Source organism: Enoplosus armatus, chromosome 11 (assembly GCF_043641665.1).
Source record: "Enoplosus armatus isolate fEnoArm2 chromosome 11, fEnoArm2.hap1, whole genome shotgun sequence".
NCBI classification, from domain to species: Eukaryota; Metazoa; Chordata; class Actinopteri; order Centrarchiformes; family Enoplosidae; genus Enoplosus; species Enoplosus armatus.
The window spans coordinates 1,905,145-1,918,394 of record NC_092190.1 but is presented as its reverse complement, the minus strand read 5'-3'; positions in this window follow the sequence as shown (position 1 = coordinate 1,918,394).

Genomic DNA, 13,250 nt, shown 5'->3' with positions numbered 1-13,250 from the left:
CGCTAAGTGACAGTCTAAAGACCTTTAAAGACTGTACCCTTCCCAGCTTTCTGCTCAGGCAGACTGCAAAAACCAACCGTCCAATCTGTGGCCAGTGTGAATAAACCGGTGTTTAAATACACTTCCTCGCTCTGTGGCTGCACTGTAAACACGCGCCACCAGAGGGCACCAGACACACACCGGTACAGGACAACGCACACGTTGTCATTCACAGGCTTGTTTACAAACACTGCAAATGCAAACAAACCTTTAAAAAAAAAAGTAAAAAAAAAAAAAAGGAATAACATACAAAAAATGTAATGTAGTCTGTTTATTAAATGATCCGTTGAAAGCAGCTCGTTGTTTTGAATTTCGCTCCTGAGACTATATTTTTACGGTTCAGCTACATTTGAATCACATGTTGAGCGTTCAGATAATGTGATTATGATCCATGCATGTGCGGCAGACGATCTTATTATCGAGGGATTTCGCCGTCTTCCATGTTGAGCGGCCCACAGCGGTTCGTCTTGTCACTGATCCACTCTGCTGCTATTTATCCACTGATTAGTCCAGTTCAGACGCTCTACGAGTGTCTTCAATCACAGTCAATCAGTTCCTGATTAACACAAGACAACGCTGTCCCCTCTCTGCAGTCCAGACGTGAAGCGGCCGTTACTGCCCGCACGAACGTGAAATGAAGACAGCTCAGTATTAATAAGACGTACAACAATCACTGCGAGGAGAAATGTTTATATATATCAACAACATTTGGACATTTTGTCTAAAATTGACTTGATGCCACATTTCATGTGCCTCAGGGGTCACCGGGTCACTGAGGTCATTTTTAAAGGAACAATCAACGGATTTTTACTCGTGAAAAGATCAGTTTTGGTTTTTACAGCTGCTGCACCGTCCCATTTCGCCCTCAGCCCTCTCAGCGCCGTGTCCAGAGGCGACGCCGCGAGAAGCCACCGGAACACGAGGAGGTGGAGGAGACCAGGAGCGGAGTTACGCTGGAGTTACATTCACCAGGAGACACAAACACGACTCCGCGTGGAGGCACGGTGTTGCTCTCTTTGCCGTATCAACATTAAATGTGATAATGTCGGTGTTTACGGCTTGTTTCTGCTGCCCCCCCCCCAAGTGGCCAAAGATCAGTTACTGCAGGTTTAAAGGCCCTATTTGAAAAATATTTTTTGTTTGCAGAAAACTGAGTTAGTCTCTGCGACTGTTTCTGTCTGTCAGTGTATTTGTTTGTTGCATAGTTCCACTCTCTACACCAGTGGTGCCAACCCCCCCCCGAGTTCAAAGGGTGAAACAGCAGCCGCCTGTGAGGTCTGGCCAAACTCGTTATAATTAAGGCCGTGATTGTGATTGACAGAGTTTGCCAGCAGACTCAGGCCTGCGTCAGCAGCTGCAGGAGGATTCACCTCCGCCAACTTCATTAATGCAAAGTGGACCCGATCAAAGGCCGAGCCTCGGATCTCCCTTTTGAGAGAAATCTTCTGTTTACCGTATGCTTTGGCATGCAGCTGACATGTTGATTGATTCATCGACCCCAGTGTGGAAATGAGGGTTGACGCAGCAGCAAATCGGGATACAGCTGGCCAGTTCCTTAGGTACACCTAGCTCCAACTAATGCGGGCTAATACAGCAGCCCTGCAATAAACCCATCATCAATAAAGGTTAATGCTGCATGAGGCTTTTGTTTAAAAGCGATATTAGAGAACCGCTTCAACAAAAAGGGGAACATTACAACCTTCATGACGGGAATTTATTTATTCGCAGGGCTGCCGTTATTAGGCTGGCAACAGAGTGACTACAGCACATAACGGAAGAAGAAAAGTGTTACGTAAACGAGGCGGAAGACGGGGGTTTCACAGGCCTCAGCTTCAGCCTCTACTCGCTCGACATCCAACACGAGCCAGAAGCAGAAGAGAGAACACCCAGCGTTCAACTTGTTGCGGCCTGTTTGAGTCTAATCTATATATTTGTCTTTATTTGAACTTTAACCAAGAAGAATCACAGCACGTGTCATTGTGTGTGACAAACAACTGTTTACGGACAGACTTTAGCCCTCAAAAATGTCTTCTTTTTTTTTTTACCAAGCTTCACACATCCAGGGATGCAGCAACCGAGACCAGCTTTGTGATATCCCACAAAATCGCTAAAAACAGTAAGCCATTCTCGGAGGGGGAGTTTGTCAAAGAGTGCTTGGTGGACTCTGCAGTACCAATATGCCCTAAAAAAAAAAACAGAAGCATTTGAGCAAGTCCCGCTGTCCAGGCGAACCGTGACGAGAAGGATCGAGGACATTGCGGGGAATCCGGAGATTCAGCTGCAACGCGAAGTGGCAAGTTTTGACCTTGGCTTCGGACGAGACACAGCCCACGGTTACTCGTATTCGTCCGTGGGATAACGGACTTCAAGATTACGGAGGAGCTGGCAGCAATGCGGTCAATGAAAGGGGACGACGACAGGGAGCCATCTGTTCACGGAGGTAAATGCATGCATGGACACGCCGGGGACTGAAATGGGACAGACTGGCAGGTGTCACAACGGACGGTTGTCCAAATCTGACGGGATTAAGTGACTGAAATTGGTATTTTTTGCATTGTGTTATATATACATCAGCATGTGTTGTGCAAGTCAGTGCTAAAAAAATGAACCACGTTATTGACTGAACACCAAACCGCAAAACGCACAGCCTGGTGAAGGCTTTCATGAGGAAGTTGCAGTTTCTTTCAAGCCAACCGGGGGGGCAACGCTCTCACTCACATCAGCTGATCGCCTCCGCAGGTGCTCGTCCGCGTTAGGAGCACTGCATGGGTGAGTTCCTCGAGGCGATTTGAAGATCTCAGAACAATCGAGGATGAGATGCACATGATTTCCTCCTCCCTTTACCTGCAGTGTGGATAACGCACCCAGTGATGTTCAGCCGGAACTCATTGACCTGCAGTCTGACGCGATACCGGCAGAGCACCTACATATGTGAACAAACCTTCTCAGTGATGAAGTTGACCAAATCCAGGCGTAGATCCTCTCTCACTGATGATCGGCTGTCAGCTGTGCTTGGCATCTCCACCTCAGGCATTCAACCTGACTTTGACGCACTCGTTAAAGCCCAACAGAGACTAGATTTCTCTCACTGAACAAGAAAAAAAGAACTGAAAAACACCAAATGAGGTGGGTTAGACTACAAACGTAGGCATGTAAAGGCACCAACTAGCAGTGAACTGGGACACTTTCTTTGGAGGCCGTTTTCTCAGAATCACAGTTCAGTGACAATCATTATGATAATATGATGCATCTTGCTTAATATTTGGAGTACAAAGGCAATATTGTGATGTCTTTAGAAAGCTAAGAACCTCTTTCTAACAGTACATGAAACTCAAAATGTGTTTTGGGGTGAATGTGACTGAAAATGATCAGTGAGTCACAAATGGTAAAAACGTTTACCATTGTTTTGGGAAATTTGATTGAATAAATGACATTTCCTGTAAGGCAACTTCACTTTTTCATTGCTTAATCATAACATATACTCTCACCAGCTTGTCAAAACAACGCTATTTACTGCTTTTTATAAAGAAATACAATTAATATTGTGCAGAATTGAGTTCAGCCTTTTGGCCCGGCCATGGGGCCCCATGGAAAAAACCAATTGCCCACCCCTGGTTTACGGCGTCTTGAATCTGCTGAAAATACAGACTGGCGATCGTGTGAAATGTATTTAGGATTCTTCTTCCTTCTAAGAGAACACGATGAGAAGTGGTGCTCCTCGTTTCAACTGTTTCTTTTACATCGATATCCTCAAAGCTACTGAACACAGAAACACGGCCCTCGGCTACAACCTCCGCTTTAATTATGTCAAGTTAGTTTCGAAGAAATCCCGTTTTGTCCGTAACGTCGGGAATAAAAATACTACAATACCCATGAAATCCATGGAAATGCAGTTGGGGAGTCGTAGTTATCGTCTATCCGGAACTCAGACTTGTTTATTTTTACCTTTACCTTTATATTTTTACATGCTTGCTGTCTGTCAGATTATATGTTATATGTTTAAAAAAAAAAAGAAGTGGCACCATCAAGACCACGGCAAATTCCTTGTAATGTATGTTACTTGGCAATAAACAGTTTCTGATTCGGATTCGGATTCTGAAAGAACCAGATCTGTTCTGTCGCGGGCCTTAACCTTCTGCGCCGATGACTTCAACGGGATTCAAGCTGTAAAGGAGCTTCCGGCTGTCGGTCACGCGACACCGTCCGTCGTGACTGAATGAACTTTGACGTCTCAGTAACTCAGCTGACCTTTGTGACGGCAGACATTTGAATGAATAACGTTAACGCTGGCTGAGTGGCGAACAGGCAGCCTGCAAGTTGGAGTGCTCCTTTAATCAATTCACGTTCATGTTTTTCTTGTTTTCGTCCTCGGGTTGAAGCGCGTCGGTCTGAGGAGGCAGAGCGTCCCCCTCTGAAGTTTAAAGGCCGACAGACCGGAGAGAGAGAGCTGTACCGAACTTTAAACGGCTCTCAAGACGGAAAACAGGAAAAGGTGTGAAGGAGCGTCAGGTTTACAGCGAGTGATCAAAGCGGCTGAGGTGTCGACTCAGGTGGAGCCCCGTCAGCTGTTGCGGCTCGTTCAGCTCCAGTGAGCCTCAGCGTCTGTGGTGCTCTGAAAGGGCCTTTCCCTCTCCGCTCTGTGACTCAATGGTTTGAGCGGAGGGGCAAAGTTTGAAAAGCCTTTTGTCAGCCGGGAATCCCTTTATCTCGACGAAAGCCGTGAAGCAGCCGGAGCACAAAAGGTCAGCGCACGTGAAGTCCTTCAAAACCTCGAGTAGGAACAGTGACATGTTTCTGCAGCACCGGGGTGAGGTCCCCCTTCACCGACATGTTTTTTCTTTTGGGGTTTGGAAATGTATCTCCCAGCAACTGACTGCATGAAGAAAATCCATGTTCAAGGTCAGTAAAAAAAAAAAAAAAAAAAAAAGCACTTTATAGCATTCAGGTGGCGTCAAGTCAAATGAGTTCTACACCTGCTGGATGGATTGTGATGAAATGTGGTTCAGACCGTCATTTGGGGCCGATGGCGTGACAAATGCCACGGAGCCGAGAGGGAGGAAGAGGTCCTGCCGCACCGAGGATCACAATAATTGGATTGTGAACGCAGTCATTTGGTTTTGCCGCCGAACGGGGGGGGGGCGCTATTAACTGTGTTTGTTTCATCACCCAGACTTAATCCCCCGCCGGCGATGAGGACGAAGAGGCGCAGCGTTGAAACCCCGATCTCATGAAAAACATTTCTATGCTTTCAGCGCGAAAACAAACCTCATTTCAACCAAAATAACCTGCCACTTCTGTTTTAGTAAAAAAGTCGAAATAAGATTGAGACCTCTTTCTAAAGAGACAAGGAGACATTCAGCGTCTCAGTGGAATAGTTTTGACATTTTGCTTAATCGCTTTTCTGGCTGGGGGCTAAATGAGGAGATCAGCGCTACTCCCGTCTGTCCCCCGCTGCATACTTTTACTTGGAATGGAGTAATACTACACTGCAGTATTGCTACTTCCACTTAAGTGAAAGAACTTCTGCGCCTGAATGTGTTTATGAGCGTTGTGCCTCAATGCGAACGGCGTGCGAGCAGAAATGCATCTGTGCGTGCATGCTAATGAGTGTGTGTGTGTGTGTGTGTGTGTGTGTGAATGATGCCTCTTGAGCGGAAGCGAAGAGAAGAAGCTCTCCGTCTCAGTGAGAACACTTAAACTCCGGTTTTCCTCGGAGACTTTCTGCCGTTCTTCAGCTTCACCTGTGAGCTGAATTTCAATGTTTTTTTTTTTTTTTTTTTTTTTTTTCTCTTCACGTCCTGAAACTCCCAGACGTGCGTCGCATCATCGCTCAGCAGGCCTTACGAGAGGAGGATGGAAGCGCTTCTGTGGGAGAAGTGGGCTGTCGACGGCGATGTGATCGATACGGGGGACGCGTCGACGCGCTCGTTCCAAAGCAGATTGAGATTTCACATCAGTAGCCGGACAAGGAGGACAAGCCTCTGCGATGTCAAGAAAATGCCTTAATTAATCTCCTCTTTCATCAAATATTTATTCATCTTTCTCTCGTCTGCTGAAGTCCCACACGAGATGGAGAGAAATCGAGCCATAAGCAAAGCTGATTGAATTTGTAATTTAGTTGCCAGTGAGTTGGACTGCAGGAATGTAATGAAAATGGGAGAGCGTGCGCTTGTTTTTTCGTTTCGTTTGAGGGTTTTTATCATTTTCCTGCCTCCCCCCTCCCCACCATTTTTCATTGCTTTTCCAAAACCAAAACGCGGGAAGAGCAAAAACGAGGTGCGAAGTGGCAGCCAGCTGTAAACCCCACAGACCCGAACATCGACTGTGTGGGATCCTGGACGCCGCGTGTCGCCGTCAGCTAGCGCTCGTCCTGTTGCACAAGCGGAACACGCAGCGTTTGTGCAAATCCAAACGATAAAGGATAAATCTGACCTCCGTGTTGCTTGTTTCTGCACAGCGAGCCAGTAAAGAACGACGGCGAGGAACTTCTCGTGAAAGATTCTGCTCTCGTGTCCTCTGCGCGGATCATCGGCTGGTGGTGGTTCTGGATCCTGTTGGCTTTAGCTTTAGCTTCAGGTGTGTTGTGTCCGCTGGGAAAAAGAAAAGATAGATAGATAGATAGATAGATAGATAGATAGATAGATAAGACCAGAAGAACTGTCCCTTCAGACTTTGCTCAAACTCACAGAACCTTTATTTTGAAATGCGGGTCGAGATCCCAACGTTGAATGCACGATGATGCGCAAGACGCCTGGAATGTTTCTATTCGGCGGGAACGGTGCAGAAATAAAAAAAAGCGTTGAGTCAATGAAACCGTCGCACCTTGAAAGCTGCTTAAAGGGGAACCAAAACAAAAGGAGGCCGACGGGGTTTGACAGTGGAGAAGTGGGAGGGAGTTAACGGAGCTCTGGGTGAAATAATGAAACCTCCTCCTGCTCTCTGTGAGGAGCTCTTAATGCGCTGCCACAGCTGAAGGATGATGATGGGAGCTGGGTGACAGGGGAGAGAGAAATGGCTGCTGCGTGGGGATGTTTTGGTCGTACGCGGCGCTTTCTGTCTGGCGGTGGGAAGAGAATATCAGTCATTTGGTGGAGGACTGAAGGGGTTTGATAAGCAGAGGTGAGCAGAGGAACGAGACGCTGAAGAAATTCAGATATACATAGAAAGATATACGGAGAAAATTGTTCATTTCCGCCTAATGTGAGTGCCACCTGTTCATTAGGAGGTACGCAGGTATGAGATTTGATTAGGAGCACAATCCAAGGCCCGCTGCCACGAAACAGGACAAATGTAGCAGTGACGGCACTGAAACTCGGGTCTTAATAGAACAGAAACGCGAAGGCAGACGTTAGAAAACCGGCAAAACAGCCCATAACCGATACGAGAGGAGGCCAGGGAGACGTGTCGGTTATGGAGACGTGGCATTAAATATTAATATACTATTAAAGCCTGCGGTAGGTGATGCTACGCTGTCAGAGCAACGGAGGAGGATCCCGGACGGAGAGAGAGCTGAGAGAATCAAAAGGATCAAATCTAAAAAGAAAAAAAAAGGGTCAAATCGTACTTTCACTTGTGCATTTGCGCATTTGAAATACGAGACACTTGAATGCAACAGGTTGCCTTCGGTCGCTACGGGCGTTTCCTCATTCACGCTTGTGCGGCTTCAGCTCCCCTGAGTGTCACTCCCCAACTAAGTTTAAGACTGATTTGCCCTTCCGGCCAGGCGGCTGTCACCATCTCTTATCTGCGTTTTTTTAAAGCACTAAGCTCGAGCTCTTATCTCTGACTTTCGCAGCATGGGCGCTCATAATTGGTGTAACCGGGGAAACCGTCTCATCATGATTACCAGCATCCGACGCAATCCAACATGGGCCGAGACTCCCATCTCATCATCCACAGAAAGTCTTGCTGCCTGACTGAAGGAACCCCCCCCCCCCGCAAAATATTACTAAAGCGAAGGTACATTCAGGATGGTTACCATATCATCATCATCAGGTGTTACTAACAACATAATAACAACAACGCTATTACTTCCGCGCGTGTGTTTGACAGGAAAGCTGTGTTGAAACCTTTCACGAGCTTCATTTAAGATATTAGTTGTTTGTTTTGTTTTTGTTTTTCTGCTCAGCGAGCCGCGAGTGTTTACTCTTCCTTTTCCCGACAACAGAGCAGAGTGATTGCTGAGGAATTGCCCGTTAAATATTTAAAGTTGTTTTCAGCAGATTTCCTTTCATGCAGGCACCCCAGCTGCGCTCGCTGCCGAGATGAGAAGTTCGCCAGCGGAGTTCTGTGTCAATTAAAGTTTTTACGCCCACCCCCCCCCACCTTACCCCACGACCGCAGCGTTATTCCAGCCGAAGTCTCGGCGCAGGAATCACCACTTTGATCCGGAATATTTACTTACACCCTTGTCTGTCCTGCAGCTGTGGCAGTTTGCCTTCCGCCAACTTTAGAAACAGACAAAGTGTGGGACTTTGTTATGATACCTTCAGGACTGAGGCTGTTATTTATTTCTAAATATAGCGACGCCTGACTGCCATCTATCAGTCTATGCATCAGTAAAAGCATTATCAGGGCAGGCGCTTCAATGCTATGGTCACTTTCTTGTCTTTGGCGGAGTAAATCAAGGGGTATTTCAATTTATTGTCAAGTCTCTGTCGTGCTTCATTTCCCTTCTTAAGGCCTGGAAACTGTTCTGACAGCTGGAGGGTCAATGAGCGGGAGGCAAAAATCATTTTCCTCCAAAGCCACAGCGCTCTGGATGGGACACACAGGAAGAAAGGTACTGCGGATGACAAGAAAAAGACAAGTATCCTTTAGTGTTTCTCCACTTTCAAAAACAAATGCGAACGGGCCTCCGGGTCACTTGGGGAACAGCAATGTGTCTGAAATGGTCAAGCCTTCAGAATGAGAAACCTTTTCGTGTTGCCGGCGTTGGTTAACATGGAGAGGACGCTGCGGAAGTGTCATTGCTGCAGGGGGAACACAGGCAGAACTCCTTCTCGGGGGGGGGGGGGGGGGGATTTTACACTCCTGTGTTCACATGAAATTAGATTATTATGTCAACGCTGTACACGAGAGAAAAGCTTTGGCTATCCACGCTAGCGCCATCATCAGGTCAAATGTTTTTAATTAAAATACTTTGCTTTATGACCAAATGCATGCAGAACTAATGACACCCCCCATCAGCCTTAGTTGCACTTTGTGTATCGCGCTAATTAGCAAATGCCGGCATGCTAACACACTAAACTAAACGGAGCAACATGGTAAACACTATACCTGCTAAACACACAGCATGTTAGCATTGTCACTGTGCGCACGTCAGCATGCCGGTGTTAGCATTTAGCTCGAAGCGCCCGCTGGGCCTCAGCGCAGAGGTGCTAGCATGACTGCAGACTCCAGCTAAAACCACAAGTTAAGCGAAGGATGGTAGCCATGGTTATGTTACGCATTTGTCAACACCGTTATAATGAGACAGGACGTGAACGTGGGATGCCAAGTGTCAGGGCAAACACTTCCGCGCCCACCCACAACCACAGTCTTTACTTACTGGCTCATGAACCTGACGGTAAATATAAACTGATGATGATGATGCGCGGTAGTTTGTTGATCACCTGAAAAGGTGGAGACCTGTCGACTCAGAGAGCTTGTAGGAACGCTTCGCTTCAGCTGATGACGGGAAGTTCAGGAAAACAAGGCGTTCGTCGCATGTCACAATAGCTGCTCCGAGGCCCGGCGTTCCTTCCTTTGTTCGGCCACTTCCAGCATTTCTTTCAGAGGACCAGCTGGAACCGACATCTCCTGCAGACTGGGAGCTGAGTCGTGCTTTGTCATGCTTAGCTGAGCTGAACTGCTGGCTAAGAGCGACAGCAGTGTTTGTACGCTGGATTACAGAATGTTCATTCTCACCGCACATTCTCCATTCAGCGAATTTACTGAAAGATAACACTGGAACTATTTGATCTTTTATTTTTATTTTTTTTATTTATATCTTATCAGCAATTCACACGGAGAGGCCAACAGCGACTCTGCTCCCGCTAAGAGGTGTAGCCTCGTATAGTTTATGTGACCATACTGTGTGCTGGCTAATGTAGCAGGAAGAGCACTGAGCTCAGTATTGAACAAAGTCACGTACGTGTAGATCTGGAACTACTGTCCGAATCCTGTTTCAGATGATGCGTCTGGCATTTGTTCTGTCCTGTAACCCTCCAAACGTCAGACACATAATGTGACTTTGTGAACTTGTCGGATCAGCAGGTCGCTAGAAAGACCTTTCATGGGGGACATTTTGCGTGGACATCCCTGGAAGAGTGAAGTTTCAGCAGGTTATCATAGCGTATTATATCACGGCCACTGAGAATTCTGCATTCTGATTGGCTGGTTCATTTTTAGTAACCGGACAGGTAGCTAAATATCCCAGAACTAAGGTTATTTGGGTCATTTTTATACTTTGTCTGTACGTATTTGTGTGTAGAGGTTTGTATGTACTGTACAATATTACTATATTTGTACAAAAAGGTGATAAATACAGTAAAAAAAAAAAAAAAAAAAGCTGTACGCTGGAAAGACAATTTTAATATCATGTTGCAGTGTTCAGGCCATTCTCTACTCTGATTGGTTGGGTACATTCAGGATTTGAGTGCCATGACTGAGATGTCTGCCTCTCTCCGGCCTTTAGTCCTGTCCATCTCTTCCTCAACCTCAAACGGCATAAATGTGGTTCAGGAAATCTATTTCATCGTGTTCAAGACAAGAAAAGCGTGAGATCGAAGTTACGTATATGAGAAAATGATGGGCCCGGTACGTTTAATTTGAGCGCGTGTGAGTGGCCGTGGTGTGAGCGGGATAAACCCTCCAGGTTTTCACGGAGGTTCTTGACTGTAACTTTCAACCATCATACATGGCTGGAAAGTTCAGGTGTCCGCATACATGCAAAGACTTTAGCTGCAAAGTTCAAAATATATGTATGCATGAAAATAATCGAGACTACACCTCCAGTCATGACTCATACGTTTTTGCCTGTGAAGACGAACATGCACACACTCCTCGCACTCACTCAGCCACTCGGTCTACCCAGAAGCCATCAGTGCATTTGCCTGAAGACGGAGGTTCACAGGATCTACAGTACATGCTGGAATATTCTGCAATAATGGCTCCGTTTGTTTCATGCGAGAACACGTATTATGAAACCGCACTTTTTTGATGTATTTGCAATCTGTCTTCAATCTGCCTGCGAGCCTTAATATTACACCACACATTTTATATATATATATATATTTATAAAATCATGCATTTTATCAAGGCAATGTCTTCCGCTGAATATAAATGAAGAGATTTTCATTCTGGCTGCTCTGGCTGTTATTGCACATCTGTTTGTGGAGACGGAAGCTTGCTTACTTTCAAGGCTATGAAACATAAAACAATTTATTAGGTGTTATTATGCAGTGTGTATTAGACGCCTGCTCTGTAGTGTGAGTATAATGTAATCTAGCTGCATGGACGTGCTGTGGCAGCCTGTTTGTCTGTCAGCATGTGGAGCCAGATATGAACCCAGACTCTGATTTATCACCGACGGGAGCCTCAGAGCCGATCAATTCCTACATCGCCACCTTGTCATTCATCACACTGATTGAAAAACCTGATAGTGACAGTACTTAGGCAAATCAGTCATTCAAATTCTATTTGTTTCGCTTTGTTTGTACGCTGGTCCTTCACTTTGGGCCAGACTGTGAAACATCTAAACTACTATCGCATGGATTCTCATTTGGTTCAGATGTTCACGCCCCCGTCAGGATGATCCGTAATGACTCTAGTAATATTTTCCCACTAGCTTTAGCTGTACTTTGTGATTAGTGCAAATTAACAAATGTTAGCATGCTAACATGCTAAACCAAGATGGTGGACAGAGTAAACATTACACCTGGTAAACATCAGCATGTTGGCATTGTTGTTGTGATGCATGTCAGTGTAACAGAGTCTGTACGTTGTTTGAGTCCTCTTGACATTAAATCCAGTAGTGTACGTTTGGCCTCGCTCAGCAGCTAAATGCTGCTGGTAGCTGCGTAACGTTGCCAGTTTACGAGAGCTACGTCTGAGGTAGACCAGCGCTCCGCACACGTGTAGAAAAGTCATATCAATACATCTGCTGGATGAACATACCGGTGTTACGAGGTGTAAAGAGTGGATGTAATGCATTTTACGCTGATAACTTGGTCATATAAAATAGAGCTCAAACAAGCTAGCAAGCCGTTAAGCTAGCTAAATTAAAATGTGCTGATGCAGACAATAAACGAGCAGCACAGAAATAGGACACGGGCCTCCCATCCGTCATTCCTCCAGCTACTGACCAGTTTCAGTGGTGTCTCAACTGAGCTTAGTTACATCAAGTTACATTAGCACGCCGACGTTAGCATTTAGCTCAAAACACCCTTCGCACAGCCTCACAGAATCGCTAACATGGATGTAAATGGTTGGTGTTGTTCCATCAGCGGGGAGGATAGTGACGCCGGTTCGACGCTTTGGTTCCATGGCAAAGTTCCTGCAAAATGAAGGGCTGGATTTACATTGAATTGCGCACAGTCTCCAGAGGATGACTTGAATACAGTGCTGCATTCAAATGCAAGCACACTCATTGTGACTGGAGATCTGTTAGATCTTGAACGCCATAAAGTGCGTTTTTTTTTTGTTTGTTATTGTCGTTGAAGCAAATAACCGCAGACATGGATCCCTAAATCCACGGGAAATACGACACAAGTTCTGTCAGTGCTTAAAGATACAGCTTTTACACCAACAACAAAAACAGGAAGTAGATGTTTGTTCTGCAAACCAAAGAAAGAGACTGAATGAACAGGTGACGGGTGTGTTGTGGGATGTAACAAATATTATAGCATTTAGGGGCTGTTCATGGGCCTTTACTTCATTTATAGCTGTCTGGTCAGTGGACAAACAGCAGTGACTATTGTTTCTGTTTCAGTCGCCGCATAATTGAATTATTTGCTTGTAACAACAACAATGTACACTGACATGACATGCATCTCAGTGATAGACAGTCTGAAATAATTCAGCAAAAGAGAAAACAAAAGATGTTATAGTCCACCAGGTTAAAACAGACTATTAACGAGGAAGTATCTTGCTTCCGATGACGCGTCTCAGTGGAAGTTGAATCAAAGTTTGATATTCTGTTTCTGAACTTCCTACTGCAGATCATAAAT